The sequence below is a fragment of the Hyperolius riggenbachi genome, chromosome 7 (genome assembly GCF_040937935.1).
Source record: "Hyperolius riggenbachi isolate aHypRig1 chromosome 7, aHypRig1.pri, whole genome shotgun sequence".
Classification (NCBI taxonomy): domain Eukaryota; kingdom Metazoa; phylum Chordata; class Amphibia; order Anura; family Hyperoliidae; genus Hyperolius; species Hyperolius riggenbachi.
In genome coordinates this window covers 1,480,023-1,503,426 of record NC_090652.1, presented here as the reverse complement: position 1 = coordinate 1,503,426, position 23,404 = coordinate 1,480,023, and the positions used below count along the sequence as shown (strand labels likewise).

Below are 23,404 nucleotides of genomic sequence, written 5' to 3'. Positions count from 1 at the left end.
GTCTTGCTCACACTATGAGCGTTTGCAGGTTTTTAAGCGCTGGTGATTTCAGAAATCGGCCTGAAAGCTCTTGTGCAATGATTCCCTCTGAGAGAGGTCACATCTGAGCGGTTCCATCCCGATTCGCTCACCAAAGCGCTGCCTGGACCATTTATGGAACGATTTGCCTCAATGGAAGGTAGAGGGAAATTGCAAAGGGCTTGGAAAAAACGCTTTGTACAGCGATTTCCCCGGCGCTTTTAAGAATAAATACATTGTATCTATTCATTTCCGGGAGGAAGAGTTCACTTCCTGACTGATGTCAGGCAGTGAAAAAAAAATACCTCTGCAGAAGCGTTTAGAAAAATGCTTACAAAGCGCAGGGAAAGGTGATTAAAATAATTGCTTGCGATAGCGCTTGGCGATTCATAGTGTGAACAAGGCCTGAGAGTATTTCTTGCTTGCTGGTAGTTTAAAGGAAACCTGTAACATCCCCCCCAAAAAAGAGTTTCACTCACCTGGAGCTTCTGCCAGCCCCCGCAGCCTCCCTGTACCATCACTGAAATCCCCCCCCCCCCCCCCCTTTCCGTGCCTCAGTTTTGTTACCACCAAGAAAACATTGTACTGCGCCTGCGCGGGAAACTCTAGCCAAGGGGAACAGGAAGAGGCACAGTGGCCGGCGCTTTGCGAATACCAAAGTAAGCCACTGCGGGGGACTGGATGCGTAGGAGGGCTGCAGGGGGCTGGCAGAAGCACCAGGCAAGAGGAACTCTTTTTTGGGGGAGGGGGGAGGGCATATGACAGGTTTCCTTTAATATACTGAGGGAGAACTAGCTGCAGCGTGTGGGCTCAATATTCCTGCACAAATCAAGGGCTGCTCTTCATGCAAATCTCACAACTAGAACATGAGTTCATCCCAAACACCAGGGCCCATGTGCAATTCACTTTTGTCAATAATATGCCCTTTAAAGGACCTCTGTCACGAAAAAGTGTTAAAATGTAAAATACAGGTAAACATATACACATAAGACGTATGTTTCTTCCAGAGTAAAATGAGCCGTAAATGACTTCTCTCCCATGTTGCTGTCACTTACAGCAAAGAGTAAAAATTTGACATTAGTGACAGGTTTTGGGCTAGTCCATCTCTTCATGGGGGATTCTCAGCATGGCCTTTATTCTTTATAAAGACACTACGTGAAAAGGATTTATACAAAGATGCTGGCCAGCCTCCCTGATCGCTGCACACTTTTTTGGCAGTTGGACTGAGCAATCGCCATTCACTAAGTGGTAATAACGAAAACCCTGAGAATCCCCTCATGGGAAGATGGGCTAGTCCAAAACTTGTCAGTTCTGCCAGATTTCTACTACCTACTGTAAGTGACAGCAACGTAGGAGGAGAGTAATTTATGGTTCATTTTACTCTGGGAGAAACATACTTCTTATTTCTATGTCTTTACATGTACTGTATTTAAAATGTTATGATTTTCGCAATAGTGGTCCTTTAATAATAATTCCGATCCGTTTCCAGTATTTGTGTAGCAATTTTCTCCTGTTGGACTCGAAGCCCTTGCAAGGCAGTCATTAGCGTGCACTCAGTAGGCAGTAGCAGTGTTAGCGAGTCTTGCCCAAGAACTCCTTGCTGAATAAGTGCTGGCTTACTGAAGCTGAGATTTGTACCCAGGTCTCCTATGTGATAGTCAGAGCCCTTTACCAGTACACTATGCAGCCTGTGCAGAGTCAGCAGCAGATAATGCCAGAGTACAGCAGTGTTTGTGGATAGACAATGAGGGAAGACAATGACGCCTATTGATGAGGATCTGTACAATGCTATTGCCACAACAGTCATTACTTTCCAAAATGTACCATAGCTCCAAACTGTCCCGCTTTCGGAGGGACAGTCCCTCTTTGGGAGCCCTGTCCCTCTGTCCCTCTTTCCTCCTCATTTGTCCCTCTTTCAGGACTTTGTCCCTCTTTCTATGTAAATATATATATTTCTCTACCAAAAAATGTGTTTGATTGACTCTAAACTTTATTCCCATCCTTTAAATTGATATATATCTAATTTAAAATATTTAATATGAAGGAAAATGAACCAGGATAGAAAGGACCAGTGTGTTTGAATTATAAAACTACATATTTTTCTTATAAAATCTTTATGGTATGCATGACTAGGGGGACTGATGGGGAGTGGTCAGGGGGTGTGGCAGGGGTGTGGCTTAAGTGTCCCTCTTTTTCATCTCAAAAAGTTGGGAGGTATGATGTACTGTATATTGGGGGGGTCGTCCAATACGCCGGAATATACTAAAGTCTTCATGACAAAACAGCAAAATAGAAAAGTATATATTTCTTTGTTACTGTATATCCTATGAAGCTCTGCTCACTACAGCATGAGACAGGAAGGAGTAAGAGCACTGTACCCCCAATATGACATCATGATCCTACCAATGTGACATCATGCTCCCCATCATGCTCCCACTAGTGTGACATCATGCTCCCCCCACTGTGTGACATCATGCTCCCCCCACTGTGTGACATCATGCTCCCCCCACTGTGTGACATCATGCTCCCCCCACTGTGTGCCATCATGCTCCCCCTTCTGTGTGACATCATGCTCCCCCCACTGTGTGCCATCATGCTCCCCCCACTGTGTGACATCATGCTCCCCCTTCTGTGTGACATCATGCTCCCCCCACTGTGTGACATCATGCTCCCCCCACTGTGTGACATCATGCTCCCCCTTCTGTGTGACATCATGCTCCCCCCACTGTGTGCCATCATGCTCCCCCCACTGTGTGACATCATGCTCCCCCCACTGTGTGACATCATGCTCCCCCTTCTGTGTGACATCATGCTCCCCCCACTGTGTGCCATCATGCTCCCCCCACTGTGTGACATCATGCTCCCCCTTCTGTGTGACATCATGCTCCCCCCACTGTGTGACATCATGCTCCCCCCACTGTGTGACATCATGCTCCCCCTTCTGTGTGACATCATGCTCCCCCCACTGTGTGACATCATGCTCCCCCCACTGTGTGACATCATGCTCCCCCCACTGTGTGCCATCATGCTCCCCCTTCTGTGTGACATCATGCTCCCCCCACTGTGTGCCATCATGCTCCCCCCACTGTGTGACATCATGCTCCCCCTTCTGTGTGACATCATGCTCCCCCCACTGTGTGCCATCATGCTCCCCCCACTGTGTGACATCATGCTCCCTCCTCTGTGTGCCATCATGCTCCCCCCACTGTGTGCCATCATGCTCCCACCACTGTGTGACATCATGCTCCCCCCACTGTGTGACATCATGCTCCCCCTTCTGTGTGACATCATGCTCCCCCCACTGTGTGACATCATGCTCCCACCACTGTGTGACATCATGCTCCCCCCACTGTGTGACATCATGCTCCCCCTTCTGTGTGACATCATGCTCCCCCCACTGTGTGACATCATGCTCCCCCTTCTGTGTGACATCATGCTCCCCCCACTGTGTGACATCATGCTCCCCCTTCTGTGTGACATCATCCTCCCCCCACTGTGTGACATCATGCTCCCCCTTCTGTGTGACATCATGCTCCCCCCACTGTGTGACATCATGCTCCCCCTTCTGTGTGACATCATGCTCCCCCTTCTGTGTGACATCATGCTCCCCCTTCTGTGTGACATCATGCTCCCTCCTCTGTGTGACATCATGCTCCCCCCACTGTGTGCCATCATGCTCCCCCCACTGTGTGACATCATGCTCCCTCCTCTGTGTGACATCATGCTCCCCCCACTGTGTGACATCATGCTCCCCCCACTGTGTGCCATCATGCTCCCCCCACTGTGTGACATCATGCTCCCCCTTCTGTGTGACATCATGCTCCCCCCACTGTGTGACATCATGCTCCCCCTTCTGTGTGACATCATGCTCCCCCCACTGTGTGACATCATGCTCCCCCTTCTGTGTGACATCATGCTCCCCCCACTGTGTGACATCATGCTCCCCCTTCTGTGTGACATCATGCTCCCCCTTCTGTGTGACATCATGCTCCCCCTTCTGTGTGACATCATGCTCCCTCCTCTGTGTGACATCATGCTCCCCCCACTGTGTGCCATCATGCTCCCCCCACTGTGTGACATCATGCTCCCTCCTCTGTGTGACATCATGCTCCCCCCACTGTGTGACATCATGCTCCCCCCACTGTGTGCCATCATGCTCCCCCCACTGTGTGACATCATGCTCCCCCTTCTGTGTGACATCATGCTCCCCCCACTGTGTGACATCATGCTCCCCCTTCTGTGTGACATCATGCTCCCCCCACTGTGTGACATCATGCTCCCCCTTCTGTGTGACATCATGCTCCCCCCACTGTGTGACATCATGCTCCCCCTTCTGTGTGACATCATGCTCCCCCTTCTGTGTGACATCATGCTCCCCCCACTGTGTGACATCATGCTCCCCCTTCTGTGTGACATCATGCTCCCCCTTCTGTGTGACATCATGCTCCCACCACTGTGTGACATCATGCTCCCCCCACTGTGTGCCATCATGCTCCCCCTTCTGTGTGACATCATGCTCCCCCCACTGTGTGACATCATGCTCCCCCTTCTGTGTGACATCATGCTCCCCCTTCTGTGTGACATCATGCTCCCCCCACTGTGTGACATCATGCTCCCCCTTCTGTGTGACATCATGCTCCCCCTTCTGTGTGACATCATGCTCCCCCCACTGTGTGACATCATGCTCCCCCTTCTGTGTGACATCATGCTCCCCCCACTGTGTGACATCATGCTCCCCCTTCTGTGTGACATCATGCTCCCCCTTCTGTGTGACATCATGCTCCCCCCACTGTGTGACATCATGCTCCCCCTTCTGTGTGACATCATGCTCCCCCCACTGTGTGACATCATGCTCCCCCTTCTGTGTGACATCATGCTCCCCCCACTGTGTGACATCATGCTCCCCCTTCTGTGTGACATCATCCTCCCCCCACTGTGTGACATCATGCTCCCCCTTCTGTGTGACATCATGCTCCCCCCACTGTGTGACATCATGCTCCCCCCACTGTGTGACATCATGCTCCCCCTTCTGTGTGACATCATCCTCCCCCCACTGTGTGACATCATGCTCCCCCCACTGTGTGACATCATGCTCCCCCCACTGTGTGACATCATGCTCCCCCTTCTGTGTGACATCATGCTCCCCCCACTGTGTGACATCATGCTCCCCCCACTGTGTGACATCATGCTCCCCCTTCTGTGTGACATCATGCTCCCCCTTCTGTGTGACATCATGCTGCCCCTTCTGTGTGACATCATGCTGCCCCTTCTGTGTGACATCATGCTGCCCCTTCTGTGTGACATCATGCTGCCCCTTCTGTGTGACATCATGCTCCCCCCACTGTGTGACATCATGCTCCCCCCACTGTGTGACATCATGCTCCCCCTTCTGTGTGACATCATGCTCCCACCACTGTGTGCCATCATGCTCCCCCCACTGTGTGACATCATGCTCCCCCTTCTGTGTGACATCATGCTCCCCCCACTGTGTGACATCATGCTCCCCCCACTGTGTGCCATCATGCTCCCCCCACTGTGTGACATCATGCTCCCTCCTCTGTGTGACATCATGCTCCCCCCACTGTGTGACATCATGCTCCCCCCACTGTGTGACATCATGCTGCCCCTTCTGTGTGACATCATGCTGCCCCTTCTGTGTGACATCATGCTCCCCCCACTGTGTGACATCATGCTCCCCCCACTGTGTGACATCATGCTCCCCCTTCTGTGTGACATCATGCTCCCACCACTGTGTGCCATCATGCTCCCCCCACTGTGTGACATCATGCTCCCCCCACTGTGTGACATCATGCTCCCCCCACTGTGTGACATCATGCTCCCCCTTCTGTGTGACATCATGCTCCCTCCTCTGTGTGACATCATGCTCCCCCTTCTGTGTGACATCATGCTCCCCCCACTGTGTGACATCATGCTCCCCCCACTGTGTGACATCATGCTCCCCCCACTGTGTGCCATCATGCTCCCCCTTCTGTGTGACATCATGCTCCCCCCACTGTGTGCCATCATGCTCCCCCCACTGTGTGACATCATGCTCCCCCTTCTGTGTGACATCATGCTCCCCCTTCTGTGTGACATCATGCTCCCCCTTCTGTGTGACATCATGCTCCCCCTTCTGTGTGACATCATGCTCCCACCACTGTGTGACATCATGCTCCCCCTTCTGTGTGACATCATGCTCCCACCACTGTGTGACATCATGCTCCCCCCACTGTGTGACATCATGCTCCCACCACTGTGTGCCATCATGCTCCCACCACTGTGTGACATCATGCTCCCCCCACTGTGTGACATCATGCTCCCACCACTGTGTGACATCATGCTCCCCCTTCTGTGTGACATCATGCTCCCCCTTCTGTGTGACATCATGCTCCCCCCACTGTGTGACATCATGCTCCCACCACTGTGTGACATCATGCTCCCCCTTCTGTGTGACATCATGCTCCCCCTTCTGTGTGACATCATGCTCCCCCCACTGTGTGACATCATGCTCCCCCTTCTGTGTGACATCATGCTCCCACCACTGTGTGCCATCATGCTCCCCCCACTGTGTGACATCATGCTCCCCCCACTGTGTGACATCATGCTCCCCCCACTGTGTGACATCATGCTCCCCCCCACTGTGTGACATCATGCTCCCCCTTCTGTGTGACATCATGCTCCCACCACTGTGTGCCATCATGCTCCCCCCACTGTGTGACATCATGCTCCCCCCACTGTGTGACATCATGCTCCCCCCACTGTGTGACATCATGCTCCCCCCCACTGTGTGACATCATGCTCCCCCCACTGTGTGACATCATGCTCCCCCTTCTGTGTGACATCATGCTCCCCCTTCTGTGTGACATCATGCTCCCACCACTGTGTGACATCATGCTCCCCCTTCTGTGTGACATCATGCTCCCCCCACTGTGTGACATCATGCTCCCCCTTCTGTGTGACATCATGCTCCCACCACTGTGTGACATCATGCTCCCCCCACTGTGTGACATCATGCTCCCCCCACTGTGTGACATCATGCTCCCCCTTCTGTGTGACATCATGCTCCCCCTTCTGTGTGACATCATGCTCCCACCACTGTGTGACATCATGCTCCCCCCACTGTGTGACATCATGCTCCCACCACTGTGTGACATCATGCTCCCCCTTCTGTGTGACATCATGCTCCCCCCACTGTGTGACATCATGCTCCCACCAATGTGACATCATGCTCCCCCTTCTGTGTGACATCATGCTCCCACCAATGTGACATCATGCTCCCTCCTGCTCTGTGTGACATCATGCTCCCCCTTCTGTGTGACATCATGCTCCCCCTTCTGTGTGACATCATGCTCCCCCTTCTGTGTGACATCATGCTCCCACCAATGTGACATCATGCTCCCTCCTGCTCTGTGTGACATCATGCTCCCCCTTCTGTGTGACATCATGCTCCCACCAATGTGACATCATGCTCCCTCCTGCTCTGTGTGACATCATGCTCCCACCAATGTGACATCATGCTCCCTCCTGCTCTGTGTGACATCATGCTCCCCCTTCTGTGTGACATCATGCTCCCCCTTCTGTGTGACATCATGCTCCCACCAATGTGACATCATGCTCCCCGTTCTGTGTGACATCATGCTCCCCCCACTGTGTGCCATCATGATGTGACAGAGCTAGTTTTACAGAATCTCACAAATGTGTACACACCTCTCACATGTCTGTGAAATATTATTTCTTCTATCATGGGACAACATTGCCTACAGTGAAGCATGGTGGTGGTAGTGTCATGGGGGCTGTATGAGCGCTGCCGGCACTGAGGAGCTACAGGTCATTGAGGGAACCATGAATGCCAACCTGGGGCAGTCAGGGAAGTGTCATACAAGGAATGTCCTCACAGGGATTGGGACCCAGAAGCCAATTATTGCAAAGCGCGGGGTCATCTCATCTATTCAACTCGGCATCTGTATACCTACAAAGGAGTAGAAACTTATTCTGCAGAGCGCAAAACCTCAGGGTGATATCAGATCATAGGACTGCCCGGGTGATATCAGATCATAGGACTGCCCGGGTGATATCAGATCATAAGACTGCCTGGGTGATAAAAACACACAATTGGTTCGCACGATGGCCAGGGGCCCCGGATCTCTCTCACTGGTCGGGGCCCCAAGGCCAATATGCGATACCTGGAGGGGAGTGCAGGTGGGCCTGGACCTCTCACACCCAGGCTCTGGACCTCTCACATCCAGAGGACCCACCAACACTGCCTGGGTGATATCAGATCATAGGACTGCCCGGGTGATATCAGATCATAGGACTGCCCGGGTGATATCAGATCATTGGACTGCCTGGGTGATATCTGATCATAGCACTGCCTGGGTGATATCAGATCATAGGACTGCCCGGGTGATAGGTAGTGTTGGGCGAACATCTAGATGTTCGGGTTCGGGCCGAACAGGCCGAACATGGCCGCGATGTTCGGGTGTTCGACCCGAACTCCGAACATAATGGAAGTCAATGGGGACCCGAACTTTTGTGCTTTGTAAAGCCTCCTTATATGCTACATACCCCAAATTTACAGGGTATGTGCACCTTGGGAGTGGGTACAAGAGGAAAAAAAAATTTAGCAAAAAGAGCTTATAGTTTTTGAGAAAATCGATTTTAAAGTTTCAAAGGGAAAACTGTCTTTTAAATGCGGGAAATGTCTGTTTTCTTTGCACAGGTAACATGCTTTTTGTCGGCATGCAGTCATAAATGTAATACATATAAGAGGTTCCAGGAAAAGGGACCGGTAATGCTAACCCAGCAGCAGCACACGTGATGGAACAGGAGGAGGGTGGCGCAGGAGGAGAAGGCCACGCTTTGAGACACAACAACCCAGGCCTTGCATGAGGACAAGAAGCGTGCGGATAGCATGCTTTGTACCACCATGCAGTCATAAATGTAATAAAGATAAGTGGTTCAATAAACAGGGACCACGCGGCAACGCTAACCCAGCAGCAGCACACGTGATGGAACAGGAGGAGGCGCAGGAGGAGAAGGCCACGCTTTGTGAGACACAACAACCCAGGCCTTGCATGAGGACAAAAAGCGTGCGGATAGCATGCTTTGTACCGCCATGTAGTCATAAATGTAATAAAGATAAGAGGTTCAATAAACAGGGACCACGCGGCAACGCTAACCCAGCAGCAGCAGCAGCAGCAGCAGCACACGTGATGGAACAGGAGGAGGCGCAGGAGGAGAAGGCCACGCTTTGTGAGACACAACAACCCAGGCCTTGCATGAGGACAAAAAGCGTGCGGATAGCATGCTTTGTACCGCCATGTAGTCATAAATGTAATAAAGATAAGAGGTTCAATAAACAGGGACCACGCGGCAACGGTAACCCAGCAGCAGCAGCAGCACACGTGATGGAACAGGAGGAGGCGCAGGAGGAGAAGGCCACGCTTTGTGAGACACAACAACCCAGGCCTTGCATGAGGACAAAAAGCGTGCGGATATAGCAGCAATGCTTTTTGCCGCCATGCAGTCATAAATGTAATACAGATGAGAGGTTCAATAAACAGGGACCGGAAACGCTAAACCATCCCAGATGTTCATCGGTCATGTTACTTGGTTGGGGTCCAGGAGTGTTGCGTAGTCGTTTCCAATCCAGGATTGATTCATTTTAATTTGAGTCAGACGGTCTGCATTTTCTGTGGAGAGGCGGATACGCCGATCTGTGATGATGCCTCCGGCAGCACTGAAACAGCGTTCCGACATAACGCTGGCTGCCGGGCAAGCCAGCACCTCTATTGCGTACATTGCCAGTTCGTGCCAGGTGTCTAGCTTCATGCCCGGTTTCAGGTCCAGCGGTGCCAGCCACAAATCCGTCTGTTCCTTTATTCCCCTCCAAATTTCCTCCCCTGTGTGCTGCTTATCCCCAAGGCAGATCAGCTTCAGCAACGCTTGCTGACGCATGCCAACAGCTGTGCTGCACTGCTTCCACGATCCTACTGCTGCTGGTGCTGGGTTAGCATTTCCGGATGAGGTACAGCTTTGAGATGCGTTGGAGGAGAAGGAGTCAGAGAGGTAGGTGCTGCTGTTGTTATCCAGCTGTTTGCGGCGTGGGCAACACCCGCGCCGTAGCAGGTGAGGAATCGCTGCCAGGCTCCACAAGGTTCACCCAGTGCGCGGTAAGGGAGATGTATCGACCCTGGCCGAACGCACTCGTCCAGGTGTCAGTGGTGAGGTGAACCTTGCAGGCAACGGCATTCTTCAAGCTTCGGGTTATTTAGCTGACCACGTGCTCATGCAACTCAGGCACTGCAGAGCGCGCAAAGTGGTAGCGGCTGGGAACCACGTAACGTGGGATGGCCACTGACATCATGCCCTTGAAGCTGTTTGTCTCCACCACTCGATATGGCAGCATTTCGCAGGCCAGAAGCTTGGCTATGCTGGCTGGCTGTTACTGCCACGGCCCGGGGGTCATTTGCTGGCAATTTCCTCTTGTGCTCAAACATCTCAGAAACAGACAACTCAACCGTAGCGCTGCACACCGAAGGGCTGTTGGTTGTTGTGTTTGATGAACACTGGGAGACCTCAAGAGCACTAGTCCGGAAAGTGACAGTGTCAGCATCGTCTGATGTTTGTGAATGTTGTGAACCACGCAATGGCTGGGCTACTGCTGCTGCTGAGGCGGGTCTGGTGGTGAGTCTGGTGAACCCAAGGGAGGCAGTGTTGCTGGTGGTACCCTGTCCTGCCGCGTTTGCCCACAGAGTGGGATGTTTGGATAGAATGTGGCGGCTCATGCTGGTGGTGGAGAGGTTGTTAATACTTTTCCCCCTGCTCAGGCGGGTCTTGCACACCTTGCAAATCGCCATGGTAACATCCTCAGTGCAGTCTTCAAAGAAAGCCCAGACTTTAACTGGCTGAGGACTCGGACCTCGTGCGTGATGTGCTGGTGCTGCTTAACCCACTGCTGGACGCTTGAGAGGTCATCCAAGTAATTATCTGGTCCTGTTCTTTTGGATCTGTGAGGGTTGTTGTCCTGGACAACATGGGCAGTATTGAGTGGGTTTTCTTGGGTGCTCCCCTGTGGCCTGTACGTGAACCGTCAGGGGAAACACCTCTTCCCTTGCCCCTCCCTCTTTCACCGGATTTCTTCCTCATTTCACTTATCCTTAAAGTACACGCTGACTGGCAGCAGTACAGTGGCAGTACAGAAATGCTATACAGTGGTGGGTGAGCGGTGTACCACTATTGTCAGCAGTGACACAGAGCACAATGCTATACAGTGGCGGGTGAGCGGTGTACTACTGTTCCCAGCAGACACAGAGTGGAAGTAAACACAATGCTATATAGTGTGGCTGAGCCGTGTACACAGAGTGGCATTAAACACAATGCTATATAGTCTGCTATATAGTCACCCCGAACAGGGTGATGTTCTGCAGAACCCAAACAGTGGCAAACACTGTTCGCCCAACACTACTGGGAGGGAACGCAGATTTTAGTACCTAAACACACGATACAACATGTTTTCCGGGGTCGGACTCTGAGGCACATACAGATGGTCCCGATCATCATCCTCATCATACAACTCTTCTCCTGAGTCTGACCCACCCACCACCTCTGCCACCCCAACATCCCCAGACACAGACCCCTCATCGTCCTCAACATTAACTTGGGATGCTGGCCTGAGCCAGACCTCCTCCTCCACATCAGGCCCCATCATCTCCTCAATGGCAGCCCTCATTAATCGCTCTGGCGACGGACTGATGGACACAACGTTCTCCTCCGGGGAGGGCTGCTGCTGACCACTGGCTGCTGGGGTGGATGTTATAGCTTGCGTGGGGCGTTGGCTGTTGCTGTTGTTGGGAGTGCTGCTCACAGCGGAGGTCTCTGGGGAACTCATGTTGAGCTCATATAGTGGTTGACGGTGAGTGGAGTATTACTGATCCCAGCAATATACACACTGACTGGCAGAGTACGCAATGCTATATAGTGTGGCTGAGCGGTGTACACAGAGTGGCAGTAAACACAATGCTATATAGTCTGGCTGAGCGAGCGGTGTACTACTGTTCCCAGCAGAATCAGAGTGGCAGTAAACAATGGTATATAGTCTGGCTGAGCGGTGTACACAGAGTGTCAGTAAACAATGGTATATAGTCTGGCTGAGCGGTGTACACACAATGCTATATAGTCTGCTATATAGTGTCAGTAAACAATGGTATATAGTCTGGCTGAGCGAGCGGTGTACTACTGTTCCCAGCAGAATCAGAGTGGCAGTAAACAATGGTATATAGTCTGGCTGAGCGGTGTACACAGAGTGTCAGTAAACAATGGTATATAGTGTGGCTGAGTGGTGTACACAGAGTGTCAGTAAACAATGGTATATAGTCTGGCTGAGCGGTGTACACAGAGTGGCAGTAAACACAATGCTATATACTCTGGCTGAGCGAGCGGTGTACTACTGTTCCCAGCAGACACAGAACAGTAAACAGAATGCTATATAGTGTGGCTGAGCGAGCGGTGTACCACTATTCCCAGCAGACACAGAACAGTGAACAGAATGCTATATAGTGTGGCTGAGCGAGCGGTGTACCACTATTCCCAGCAGACACAGAACAGTGAACAGAATGCTATATAGTGTGGCTGAGCGAGCGGTGTACTACTGTTCCCAGCAGACACAGAACAGTACACAGAATGCTATATAGTGTGGCTGAACGAGCGGTGTACTACTGTTCCCAGCAGACACAGAACAGTACACAGAATGCTATATAGTGTGGCTGAACGAGCGGTGTACCACTATTCCAAGCAGACACAGAACAGTGAACAGAATGCTATATAGTGTGGCTGAGCGAGCGGTGTACCACTATTCCCAGCAGACACAGAGTGGCAGTAAACAGAATGCTATATAGTGTGGCTGAGCGAGGTACACAGAGTGGCAGTAAACAGAATGCTATATAGTGTGGCTGAGCAAGCGGTGTACTACTATTCCCAGCAGACACAGAGTGGCAGTAAACAGAATGCTATATAGTGTGGCTGAGCGAGGTACACAGAGTGGCAGTAAACAGAATGCTGAGCGAGCGGTGTACTACTATTCCCAGCAGCGACACACAATGACTGGGGGGGACCCTGGCTAGCGTGGCTGGAGCGCGAACTACCCTGCCTGCCTACCCAAAGCTAAACCCACAGACAAATGGCGGAGATATGACGTGGTTCGGGTATTTATTTACCCGAACCACGTGACAGTTCGGCCAATCAGAGCGCGTTCGGGTCCGAACCACGTGACCCGTTCGGCCAATCACAGCGCTAGCCGAACGTTCGGGGAACGTTCGGCCATGCGCTCTTAGTTCGGCCATATGGCCGAACGGTTTGGCCGAGCACCGTCAGGTGTTCGGCCGAACTCGAACATCACCCGAACAGGGTGATGTTCTGCAGAACCCGAACAGTGGCGAACACTGTTCGCCCAACACTAGTGATAGGCCCGGTTCACATTAGCGTTTTTTTCTGGAACGTATACTGTACAAACGGAATGGATGTGAATGGATCCAATGTTAACCTATAGATCCATTCACATGCGTTCTTTGGTACAGATGCGTTCCATACGTTCCGGTTCCCAGACCCAAAAATTGCTGCAGGCCCTAATTTTCCGGACTGTTCTGCTTAGCAGAGGGAAAACGGACAAAAATGCAGCAGCATTGGGGGAAATGGGAAACGGAATGTTTCTTCACACTAGTGAAGAAACGGACCGTTCCACGGGAGATGGGGGTATGAGCAACGCGGTCCTGAGCAACGGGAGGGTGAGGGGAGGGTGCAGCAGCCGGGCGGGTGGGCTACGGGGCAATATACATACCTAATCTTCATAGGCAGCTGGCGGTAGAGGCTTCCGTCTTCTTCCGTGTCATGTGACTATATGACGCGTCATGTGACTAGTCACATGACGCTCTGTGTAGTCACAGCGGAAGAAGACGGAAGCCTCAGCCGCCGGCTGCCTACGAAGATTAGGTATGTATTGATGAGTGAAAACGGATCCAATCAATCATTAATCAGATCTGTTTTCACTAATGTGAACGGCCACGGACTGGCCATCCGGATCCGGTGAAGGGTTAACCGGAACCACAGTCACACAACCATTCCTCAGCTGCCCTTTCAGGTTCTCTGGCTATGTTCTGATATGGCCCAAGCAAGGGCACAAACTGCTGTAAGCTAACAACAGACAATTTAACTAAATAAAATAAGGCTGATTCCGTGATTACCGGATGACATAAATCCTCCGACATCGGCAGCAGTAACTCTATCGCAGACATACATTGCATAGAATCGCAGCGTCAGGCATCATACAACGTCTAATAAATATTTAGGCAGCTTTTCCATGCGCCACAAATACGCTCCAAAAAGTGTATCGCGGCTGTTTTTCCAAACGCAACATTTTCCATTAGTGTGTTTCAGATTTATTGTCGATTTATGGTGCAATCGTGGTCCGTTTGCGCCGCAATCGCAGTGAGTGGAGAACGTCGGTTGTGCGATCACAGTGCGATATTGCGTGCGGTCGCGCTTCCTAGTGGAAAAGCTGCCGATACACTTTTATGGAACACTTCTGACAAATATATTCATGTTTCGGGGTTCCTGAGACCCACAGTGGGAGTACTCGGGCAAGTCAGTCATTAATAAAGGGGTACACAATGTAATAATACTGAGGATAATGATGTCTATAGGAGAGAATCCCAGAGAGACAGCCCAGTAACAAAGTTACCCTCAGAGTTCTATCAGTGACTCTAATAACACTGTCCTGAGTCCCAGGGTCATCTCACCCCATTGGCCCTATTCATAGAACTGCCAGTGACAGGCTCTCTTTAGGGTAAGGGGTAGAATTCGCTCACCTCATCCCTGTGCAGGTCTGCGATGTGTCCAGGTCACTCCGCTGGTGCCTTCTGGCGCTGCAGGAAAGAAAGCACAAGGCGTGACACCGGCCCAGCTGTCAACGTCACCTGCACACTCAGAGTGATCCGCCTGCAGCGTGCCCTGCTCTGCTGATCACCTGACCTGTGTATACACACACTATACACAGATACACACACACTGTACACACACACTGTACACACACACACACACACTGTACACACACACACACACACACACAGTACACACACACTGTACACACACACACACACACACACACACACTGTACACACACACTGTACACACACACACTGTACACACACACACTGTACACACACACTATACACAGATATACACACACTAGTCTGTACCCACACACTATACACACACACACACACTGTACACACACACACACACACTGTACACACACACTATACACAGATATACACACACTGTACACACACACTGTACACACACACACACACACACTATACACAGATATACACACACACTGTACATACACACACTGCACACACACTGTACACACACACTGTACACACACACACACACACACACATACTGTACATACACACACACACACACACTGTACCCACACACTGTACACACACTCTGTGTACACACACACACACACTGTACACACACACTATACACAGATATACACACACTGTACCCACACACTATACACACACACACACACACTGTACACACACACACACTGTACATACACACACACACACACACTGTACACACACACTGTACATACACACACACACACACACACACACATATACACACACTGTACCCACACACTATACACACACACACACTGTACATACACACACACACACACTGTACACACGCACGCACACTGTACATACACACACACACTGTACACACACACACTGTGTACACACACACACTGTGTACACACACACACACACACACACACTGTACACACACACACACACACACTGTACACACACACACACTGTACACACACACACACACTGTACACACACACACACACACACACTGTACACACACACACACACACACTGTACATACACACACACACACACACACACTGTACACACACACTGTACACAGATATACACACACTATACACACACACACACACACACACACACACACTGTACATACACACACACTGTAAACACGCACACACACTGTACACACGCACACACACTGTACATACACACTGTACACACACACACACTGTGTACACACACACTGTACATACACACACACACTGTACATACACACTGTACACACACACACACACTGTGTACACACACACACACACACACACACACACACACACACACACACACACACTGTACATACACACACACTGTGTACACACACACACACACTGTACACACACACATACTGTACACACACACATAAACACACACTGTACACACACACGTAAACACACACACTGTACACACACTGTACACACACACTGTACATGCACTGTACACACACACACAAACTATACACACGCACACATTGTACACACTATACATACACACACACACACACACACACACTATGCATGCACTGTACACACACTGTACACACACACTCACACACACACTGTACACACACACACACACTGTACACACACACACACACTGTACACACACACACACACACACTGTACACACACTATACATACACACACACACACACACACTATGCATGCACTGTACACACACTGTACACACACACTCACACACACACACTGTACACACACACACACACACTGTAAACACACACATTGTACACACACTGTACATACACACACTGTATACACACACACACACTGTACACACACACACACACACACACACACACACACACACACACATACACACACACACTGTAAACACACATACACACACATTGTACACACACTGTACACACACACAGTACACACACACACATACACACACACTGTAAACACACACACACACACACACTGTACGCACTGTACACACACACACACACACACTATACATGCACTGTACACTGCAGGTTCCCTACTGCGCCTGCGCGAGCGGCTCTCAGTGTTGTGCTGACGTCAGCGCGACCAGTGAACCGCACGCTGGATTGCAGAGAAAGCTGACGCGGAAGCTGACCTGGCGAGGGCAGCTTCTCCACCGGAGGAGACTTGGAGCCACCATAGCTGCGGCGAGGGCACAGGACGGCTGCAGGGGGCTGGAAGAAGCCGCAGGTAAGTAAATTCCTTGGACCTTCCCTTTAAAGAAAAGGGCAGGATCCTCCCCTATATATGAGGGGGCAGATTTAGCTAGTTGCCCCCCAATTCCAGCATATGTTGCAGCCAGATGTCCCCTCCTCCTGAGCCCAGTATAAGTAGCAAGATGCCCCTCCCCCTAGCCCAGAGCCTAGAATGTGCAGCCAGATGAACCCCCGTCTCCGGTGGATCCTGTGGAAAGTAGTGTTGTCCGGATCATGAACGATTCGGATCTTTGATCCGAATCTATTTTGTGAGTCGAATCATCCGAATCATCAAAATGAGTGATTCGGATCGAAAAAGGGGCGAGGCTATGAGCGACACGCCCCCTCTCTCTCAGCGGGCAGCCGGGTCCTGGAAGCAGAGCTGAGATGGATCGCTCTGTTGGATGGGAGGCAGCCTTGCACAGCCACAGGTAGATGAGAGAGAGGGGACATGGCTGCCACTGCCAGATATGTGTAGAGCACACATACTGGCTGTAATGTGCTGCTCATTATAGGCTGTCTGTTCCGTAGTGCTGCACAGTGATCACATTGGAAGCTTTTGGCTCAGCTCAGCACAGCTCAGTAACTTTGCAGGCACTGTGATTGCTGTGCAATATGATCCTCCTGCACTGCTCTAAACAGCTGCACTTCACCTCTGGGAATGCTTTCTTTCACTGTGCGACACAGATGAACATATAGGTGAAATACATGTAAAGCATATGATTGCAGCATGTGGGTATTGTGTGCAAACATTTCTGCTCTCTGCTCGTCCCTCCTCCCTTGTCTGTCCACTCCCTGCCCTCTGTCCATCTTCTCCCCTTCTCTGTGTGTCCACCCCCCTCCCCTTCTCCTGTCCACTGCAGGGAAAGTCCTGTCCTGCTAGTCATTTCACCCCGAATGCTTCGGTAGTAAAATGATCCGAGATTCGGATCAAAGATCCGGATCTCTTCAATGATCCGATTCGAATCATCCGGATCATTGAAAAGATCCGAACTTCCCATCTCTAGTGGAAAGTGGGGGGTTATCTGGCTGCACATGCTGAACTTTTGCATGATATTCTAGTTTTCGAGTTTCCCCTGTACCTGAACTCATGTTTCATGACTGCCATCTAGTGGCTGTATTCAGGTAAGACACTCAAACTTCTGCTCTGTACAGTATATACTTCAGCGTAGGGCTCAGTCACATGGAAGATATCACCGCACTCAGCTCACCGCCTGGTAACGGTTTATGCTCATCCTGCGCATTTTCCGTGCAGTATTTTCATAGCGTTCCCATAGCACCTGCCAACTGACACTAGAGGCGTATCTAGAGGGGTGCAGGCATGGCTTGTGCCATGGGCGCCACAGCACCAAGGGCGCCATGGCTGCCCCTTTATTCCTCGTGCCCCACACCATACTGGGGATGCCTCTCGGGCATTTGTACCTGCTCTTATGCTGAGTGGGGTGGGGGGGCTACTTATACTGAGAGACATGTCTCACTACATATATATATATATATATATATATATATATATACTATATTGGCAGGGGGCTATTAATTATATAGGGAGTACCTGTCACTACCTATGTTGGGGGTTTACTCATACTGGGGGACACCTCTCACTACCTATACTGAGGGACTACTTATACTGGGGGGACACCTCTCACCCTTTATGCTAAAGAAGGCTACTTATACTGGGGAGACATCTCTAACTACATATACTGGGAGGGCAACCTAAGCTGGGGGCTACCTATACTGGGTTAACTACCTCTGGCTACCTAAACTAGGGTGCTAGCTGTGGTTACTTATAGTATGGGGGCTACTTATATTGGGGGACTCGTAACATTGCAAGAAAATAAGCTTTTGTTATTATGCAGCAAGGTGGTCTAACGGGGGAGGGGGTTGCAATTTCAGTGTTTGCCATAGGCACTATTTTACCCAGATACGCCCCTGACTGACACACAGCCTGCTATGAGTATTAATCTTCCTTCTTAAAGGGAACCAGAGATGAATGTTTTCACACAAAATAAAAATATCAGTTGATAGCTTGTAAAGAATAAATGCTCTACCTGATAATTTCGCCGCTCTGGTGTGCCTTTTTTAGTGTTTTTTATCCATTATTGCTCCAGGAAAAATCAAATATGGCCGCCGGCTCATATCCCTTCTGCTTCCGGGTTATGAGTTGTTCTGGATGTGCTGTCTAGGCTATATGAGACTAGGCTGCTATCTAGGCTATATGAGAAAGGCTGCTGTGTGCTTTCATTTTGGTATGATGTGCAGATGCCTGTAGGAAGTGTCTCTCATAGGAATGAAACTGCAGTTATCATCAGTATCTATGCAGACAGAGCACACAGGGATCATATTACAGCCACAGAGCTTCTCTCTCAGCAGAGCAGCGCCTCCCAGTCATCACAGCTCTCAGTAAGCAAAGCAGGAAATCTAAGCCAGGAGGTAGCAGGCTGGGGCTTGAAAAGACTCCACAGAAGAGTGACTCAGCTATAATGATTCCAGGTCAAACCTAGACTGAGCCAGTCGGGGATTTTTATCACAGTTGCTAATAGACTAATTAAGCAGACAAGAATGAAACTAAAAGCAGGGTAAGTGTTTACTGTCATGTTCCCACTGATAAATGTAATAAAATACATGAGGGTGCTTCGTCTCTGGTTTTCTTTAAAGCAGAAGGTATTTGCAATGATTCAGCTTCAACTCATTACAGTGGAGCTCCCATGATGCATCACTTCAGCTCTGGGATGCTGGTGGGTTCCCTCACATGAAGATGAGGACTTTGCACAACATCTCACTTGGATTGAGGTCAGGACAATGCCAGTCAGCTGCCCTTCTGATCTCTGGCTTTGCTATCAAGTGGAAAATGATGATTATTCAATTGATACGTTTGTTTGAGGACATATATGCAATCGATGCTGCAAAAATCGATACCCGTGGGAAGCTCTAACTACCTAAAGACCGCATCACGCTAATGGGCGTGGCCGCGGCGACAGCCTCAGGACCACCTAACGCCAATTGCCGTCAAGTCCTGGGGCCGGCTACTGCAGGAGATCGTGCGCAGGTTGCACGTGCATCTCCTACTTCGTAGTCAGAGCTCCGCTCCGTCTTCAGTCTCCCAGTGGCTATCGCCACTCGAAACCGCCGTCTTTTCACTTAGTACAGCACTGCGATCTGCACCAGCGCTGTACTGGGGACAAGAGAGCAATCGGCTCTCATAGTTTGAAGCCTATGACAGCCGATCGCTGTAATTGGCTGGCGGGGGTGGGTGGGAGGGAGAGGGAGAAAACAAAACAAACAAGATGTTTATTTATTAAATATAAATTACAATAAATATTTGTAAGAAAATAAAATAAACAACTAGGTGGCAATCAGACCCCACCAACAGAAAGCTATGTTGGTGGGTGGGGAGAAAAGGGAGGGGATCACTTGTGTGCTGAGTTGTGCGGCCCTGCAGCGATGCCTTAAAGCTGCAGTGGCCTATCGTAATTCCAGTGATGCCCTCTGGGGGGAGACGTCCTGTTGGAGGACCCCGCTTATGCTGTACCCCCGCTAGCACACTTGGAGTAATGGTCAGTCTTGCTTCTCCTCAGATGTTGGCCATGGAGGCCGGTGGCTTCTGCAGGAGATATAATGGCTGTATAATGACGCCCTGTGGGAGGAGCCAGCTTATGCTGTGCCCCTGCTAGTACACGTGCAGTAATGGTCATGTGACCGGTCAGTCTTGCTCCTCCTCAGATGTTGGCCATGGTGGCCGAAGGGCTTCTGCAGGAGATATAATGGCTGTATAATGACGCCCTGTGGGAGGAGCCTGCTTATGCTGTACCCCTGCTAGCACACTTGCAGTAATGGTCATGTGACCGGTCAGTCTTGCTTCTCCTCAGATGTTGGCCATGGTGGCTGGAGGGCTTCTGCAGGAGATATAATGGCTGTATAATGACGCCCTGCGGGAGGAGCCTGCTTATGCTGTACCCCTGCTAGTACACGTGGAGTAATGGTCATGTGACCGGTCAGTCTTGCTTCTCCTCAGATGTTGGCCATGGTGGCCGGAGGGCTTCAGCAGGAGATATAATGGCTGTATAATGACGCCCTGTGGGAGGAGCCTGCTTATGCTGTACCCCTGCTAGTACACGTGGAGTAATGGTCATGTGACCGGTCAGTCTTGCTTCTCCTCAGATGTTGGCCATGGTGGCCGGAGGGCTTCTGCAGGAGAAATAATGGCTTTATAATGACGCCCTGTGGGAGGAGCCTGCTTATGCTGTACCCCCGCTTGCACACTTGCAGTAATGGTCATGTGACCGGTCAGTCTTGCTTCTCCTCAGATGTTGGCCATGGTGGCCGGAGGGCTTCTGCAGGAGATATAATGGCTGTATAATGACGCCCTGTGGGAGGAGCCTGCTTATGCTGTACCCCTGCTAGTACATGTGGAGTAATGGTCATGTGACCGGTCAGTCTTGCTTCTCCTCAGATGTTGGCCATGGTGGCCGGGGGGCTTCTGCAGGAGATATAATGGCTGTATAATGATGCCCTGTGGGAGGAGCCTGCTGTGGGAGGAGCCTGCTTATGCTGTACCCCTGCTAGCACACGTGGAGTAATGGTCATGTGACCGGTCAGTCTTGCTTCTCCTCAGATGTTGGCCATGGTGGCTGGAGGGCTTCTGCAGGAGATATAATGGCTGTATAATGACGCCCTGTGGGAGGAGCCTGCCTATGCTGTACCCCCGCTAGTACACGTGGAGTAATGGTCATGTGACCGGTCAGTCTTGCTTCTCCTCAGATGTTGGCCATGGTGGCCGGAGGGCTTCTGCAGGAGATATAATGGCTGTATAATGACGCCCTGTGGGAGGAGCCTGCTTATGCTGTACCCCTGCTAGTACACGTGGAGTAATGGTCATGTGACCGGTCAGTCTTGCTTCTCCTCAGATGTTGGCCATGGTGGCCGGAGGGCTTCAGCAGGAGATATAATGGCTGTATAATGACGCACTGTGGGAGGAGCCTGCTTATGCTGTACCCCTGCTAGTACACGTGGAGTAATGGTCATGTGACCGGTCAGTCTTGCTTCTCCTCAGATGTTGGCCATGGCGGCCGGTGGGCTTCTGCAGGAGATATAATGGCTGTATAATGACGCCCTGTGGGAGGAGCCTGCTTATGCTGTACCCCCGCTAGCACACTTGAAGTAATGGTCATGTGACCGGTCAGTCTTGCTTCTCCTCAGATGTTGGCCATGGTGGCCGGAGGGCTTCTGCAGGAGATATAATGGCTGTATAATGACGCCCTGTGGGAGGAGCCTGCTTATGCTGTACCCCTGCTAGTACACGTGGAGTAATGGTCATGTGACCGGTCAGTCTTGCTTCTCCTCAGATGTTGGCCATGGTGGCCGGAGGGCTTCTGCAGGAGATATAATGGCTGTATAATGACGCCCTGTGGGAGGAGCCTGCTTATGCTGCACCCCTGCTAGCACACTTGGGAGTAATGGTCATGTGACCGGTCAGTCTTGCTTCTCCTCAGATGTTGGCCATGGTGGCCGGGGGGCTTCTGCAGGAGATATAATGGCTGTATAATGATGCCCTGTGGGAGGAGCCTGCTGTGGGAGGAGCCTGCTTATGCTGTACCCCTGCTAGCACACGTGGAGTAATGGTCATGTGACCGGTCAGTCTTGCTTCTCCTCAGATGTTGGCCATGGTGGCTGGAGGGCTTCTGCAGGAGATATAATGGCTGTATAATGACGCCCTGTGGGAGGAGCCTGCCTATGCTGTACCCCCGCTAGTACACGTGGAGTAATGGTCATGTGACCGGTCAGTCTTGCTTCTCCTCAGATGTTGGCCATGGTGGCCGGAGGGCTTCTGCAGGAGATATAATGGCTGTATAATGACGCCCTGTGGGAGGAGCCTGCTTATGCTGTACCCCTGCTAGTACACGTGGAGTAATGGTCATGTGACCGGTCAGTCTTGCTTCTCCTCAGATGTTGGCCATGGTGGCCGGAGGGCTTCTGCAGGAGATATAATGGCTGTATAATGACGCCCTGTGGGAGGAGCCTGCTTATGCTGTACCCCTGCTAGTACACGTGGAGTAATGGTCATGTGACCGGTCAGTCTTGCTTCTCCTCAGATGTTGGCCATGGTGGCCGGAGGGCTTCTGCAGGAGATATAATGGCTGTATAATGACGCCCTGTGGGAGGAGCCTGCTTATGCTGTACCCCTGCTAGCACACTTGGAGTAATGGTCATGTGACCGTTCAGT

General features: G+C 51.0%; 1 protein-coding gene across 2 annotated transcripts in view; it reads right to left on the bottom strand.

Moving 5' to 3' along the window:
- SEC14L5 (SEC14 like lipid binding 5) overlaps positions 1-23,404 on the bottom strand; it is a 171,096-nt gene that overhangs the window by 96,344 nt on the left and 51,348 nt on the right. Inside the window, exon 2 of one of the 2 annotated variants that reach the window (XM_068243465.1) lies at positions 14,880-14,936. The exons of the other annotated variant lie outside the window; for it this stretch is intronic. The gene's annotated coding sequence lies outside the window, so the exon portion shown is untranslated. The remainder of the gene's footprint in view (positions 1-14,879; positions 14,937-23,404) is intronic. 2 annotated transcript variants of the gene reach the window in all.